This window comes from Salvelinus namaycush, chromosome 15 (genome assembly GCF_016432855.1).
Source record: "Salvelinus namaycush isolate Seneca chromosome 15, SaNama_1.0, whole genome shotgun sequence".
Taxonomy (NCBI): Eukaryota; Metazoa; Chordata; class Actinopteri; order Salmoniformes; family Salmonidae; genus Salvelinus; species Salvelinus namaycush.
In genome coordinates this window covers 1,174,823-1,178,986 of record NC_052321.1, presented here as the reverse complement: position 1 = coordinate 1,178,986, position 4,164 = coordinate 1,174,823, and the positions used below count along the sequence as shown (strand labels likewise).

At 43.7% G+C, this 4,164-nt stretch overlaps 1 pseudogene; it reads left to right on the top strand.

The window, feature by feature from the left end:
* Window positions 1–3,111: 3,111 nt before the first annotated feature.
* On the top strand, window positions 3,112–3,909 carry LOC120059798 (annotated as a pseudogene).
* Window positions 3,910–4,164: the final 255 nt, after the last annotated feature.

The following is a 4,164-nucleotide window of genomic DNA, read 5'->3' as shown; positions in this document are numbered from 1 at the left end:
TCTGGACACTACGCTGACAGACACAGCAAACCTTCTTGCCACAGCTCGCATTGATGTGCCATCCTGGATGAGCTGCACTACCTGAGCCACTTGTGTGGGTTGTAGACTCCGTCTCATGCTACCACTAGAGTGAAAGCACCGCCAGCATTCAAAAGTGACCAAAACATCAGCCAGGAAGCATAGGAACTGAGAAGTGGTCTGTGGTCACCACCTGCAGAACCACTCCTTTATTGGTGGTGTCTTGCTAATTGCCTATAATTTCCACCTTTTGTCTATTCCATTTGCACAACAGCATGTGAAATGTATTGTCAATCAGTGTTGCTTCCTAAGTGGACAGTTTGATTTCACAGAAGTGTGATTGACTTGGAGTTACATTGTGTTGTTTAAGTGTTCCCTTTATTTTTTTGAGCAGTGTATAAGGCTAACTGTTCTAGCATTGATTGCTACACTCACAAAAGCTTGGATTTCTTTCGCTGTAAAGTATATTTTCAAAATCTGACACGATAGGTGGATTAAATAAAGGTTAAATAAAAAAATAAAAAAATCCAACGTGATAGGTGATAACTTGGCCTATGGTATCCTTAACTAGCATTGAAAAAGTTAATACAGACTTCTCTAGCTACACTGAACAAGAATATAAACGCAACATTCAACAATTTCAAGATTTAACAGTTCATATAAGGAAGTCAGTCAATTTAAAACACATTCATTAAGCTCTAATCTATGGATTTCACATGACTGGGAAGGACACATCTTCTTTGCATATAGTTGATCAGGCTGTTGATTGTGGCCTGTGGAATGTTGTCCCACTCCTCTTCAATGGCTGTGCTAAATTGCTGGATATTGGCGGGAACTGGAACACGCTGTCGTACACGTCGATCCAAAACATAACAACCATGCTCAATGGGTGACATGTATGGTGAGTACGCAGGCCATGGAAGAACTGGTGTGATGTGGAGGTCCTGGGCTGGCGTGGTTACACGTGGTCTGCGGTTGTGAGGCAATTGGAGGTACCGCTAAATTCTCTAAAATGACGTTGGAGGTGATTTCTGGTAGAGAAATTAACATTAAAATATCTGGCAACAGCTCTGGTGGATATTGCTGCAGTCAGCACGCCAATTACACACTCACTCAAAATGTGAGACATCTGTGGCATTGTGCTGTGTGACAGAACTGCACATTTTGGAGTGGCCTTTTATTGTCCCCAACACAAGGTGTACCTGTGTAATGATCATGCTGCTTAATCAGGTTCTTGATAAGCCACACCTGTCAGGTGGATGGATTATCTTGGCAAAGGAGAAATGCTCACTAACTGGGATGTAAACTAATTTGTGCACAACATTTTAAAGAAATAAGCTTCTTGTGTGTATGGAAAATGTCTGGGATCTTTCATTTCAGCTCATGAAACATGTGACCAACACTTTACATGTTGCGTTTATAGTCTAGCCTAGCAGTTTGCTGTTTGCACTAACATTTGCAGACTGATTATGCATATTATTTGTAGGCCTATTGTAATTTAGTGGGAGAGTGTCGATGAGTGCCTTGTGCGTAATTACGCACCTACAGGAGTTTGATGGTTAACTGCAATGTAGTGGTTATATCATTGCCTAATTCATATCGTTATTAAACTCACTTTGTCATAATTAATTGAATTCAGATGATGAGTGAACAAACAAAAAAATACCCGTGGCCTTTTCCTCCCCATTCATTAATAATCTTTAACACGGGTCGATGTGAACTCTAAACGAATAGTTACACAATGTTTAGCAATTACAATATAGGCTACTAAATCTAAATTGTGAATCCTTGTTCTATTAGGATTTTCAGAAGAGCTTGTGTCACCGTTTTTTTCATAATTTATTCCGTTATTGTGCGCTACAACACTTTAAAATGAAATGTTACCCAATTATACATAATAGACATCTTGAAACCTGAATAGGTGTTTTGGCTGTGTGTTATGGAACGTTTAAAATAAAGTTCCCTTGTTCAGGCTATGAATAAATATTGTCAAGTGCCGTTTATTTGAATGAAGTAGGCAGTAAAATAAGACTAGAGCATTTGACCCCTCTCTAATCCAATGATTGATAATGAAATGTATAAACAGACTCAATAAAAGCAATACAATCAAACACCAGCGTCGTGGGGTGGTTTCATATTGTGCAAAGCTGAAAGCTCCACCAGGCAACAAACACCAGACGCTGGGGTCGGAAGAAATTGGCCGTACGTACACGGTTAGGTGTTTTGGACGAGAAAGACAAGCATATAGGCTACTTATGAGGAGGAGGAGGTGTAACAGTATAACTTTAGTACGTCCCCTCGCCCCGACCCGGGCGCGAACCAGGGACCCTCTGCACACATCAACAACGGTCGCCCACGAAGCATCGTTACCCATCGCGCCACAAAGGCCGCGGCCCTTTGCAGAGCAAGGTGCAACACTACTTCTAGGTTTCAGAGCAAGTGACGTAACTGATTGAAATGCTAGTAGCGCGTACCCGCTAACTAGCTAGCCATTTCACATCCGTTACACTCACCCCCCTTTCAACCTCCTCCTTTTCCGCAGCAACCAGTGATCCGGGTCACGGCACCAATGTAACAGTATAACTTTAGTACGTCCCCTCGCCCCGACACGGGCGCGAACCAGGGACCCTCTGCACACATCAACAACGGTCGCCCACGAAGCATCGTTACCCATCGCGCGCCACAAAGGCCGCGGCCCTTTGCAGAGCAAGGTGCAACACTACTTCTAGGTTTCAGAGCAAGTGACGTAACTGATTGAAATGCTAGTAGCGCGTACCCGCTAACTAGCTAGCCATTTCACATCCGTTACAGAGGCAGAGTTAAATCTCGTTTTCTTCCTCACACACACACACACATCTCGCTCTCTGCCTCTCCTATCATCAGTAGCCTAAATTAATAGAAGGTAATCCCCGCCATGTGAGGAGTCGGCCACGATTTGGAGGCGGGGTGTTTTTCATTCAAATCCACTGCCTGTGCTATAAAAAGGGAAGTTACATGTAGAGCGCAACTTCAGCAAAGGATCGTAGCGCAAGAGTAACGCGGTCTGTCTGAAGTTTTAGAAGCTATAGCCTAAAGATATTAGCCGGTCTGCGATTATTAGTCGGCATGAATACAGTCAAGGCTATGAAAAATGCAATTGTCTGTCTTATTTTACTGCCTCGCTTCTTCTTGGCAGCGATAATGCTGTGGTTTCTCGATTTCCATTGCGTAAGAAAGAGGGTCTTCCCCAAAATGAAAGAACAAGAAGGAAATATTGTCGACCCCCCAGTATGTATTTCCGAGTCTAATCGAATGTTCAGCTGGGAGTCAATCAAAGCTGTTTGGCATGGCCATAAACTGGACTTCTTAAAATCGGCGCACCTTGGATATGTAGCGCCCAACACTGAAGTTGTGCAGCTCGGCGACCAGAGATGCAACCGGATTCTTGACTATGCCAAAGACAAGAGACCGCTCATTCTAAACTTTGGTAGCTGCACCTGACCACCGTTCATGACACGCTTGAAGGCGTTCCAGCGTGTTGTTCAGCAATACGCTGATATCTCAGACTCTGTCGTTGTGTACATAGAGGAAGCGCACCCGTCGGACGGATGGATGAGCTCTGACGCTCCCTACCAAATTCCCAAACACCGCTGTCTCGAGGACAGACTCAGTGCGGCTCAAATAATGAACCGTGAGGTCCCTGGGTGCCTTGTTGTCGCAGACAGCATGGATAACTCGTCCAACGCCGCATATGGAGCATATTTCGATAGACTTTACATACTTCAAGACGGAAAGATTGTCTACCAAGGAGGTAGAGGGCCGGAGGGATACCGCATCTCTGAGCTGAGAGACTGGCTAGATCAATACAGACAAAGTGTTGGAAATTCAAGAAACGTCGTTATTCATGTCTAGAGTTTTATCAAATTTTAGGCGTCACCATTAAATAAGTTATGTCTCAACACATTTCATACACTGCAACTTTTCAAGAGTTGCGGCTCCAATAACGTGTCACAGGGACACACACAAGCATTTTCACTTGTGTTGTTTACTAGTGATGTATGTATAGGCCTATCCCAATGGTTGCAGAACTGCTTGTTTTAGTTGTAGTTATTATTTTGACCGTGGACATCTCAACATATGACGTCAATAGACGATCGCCTGCAAGGG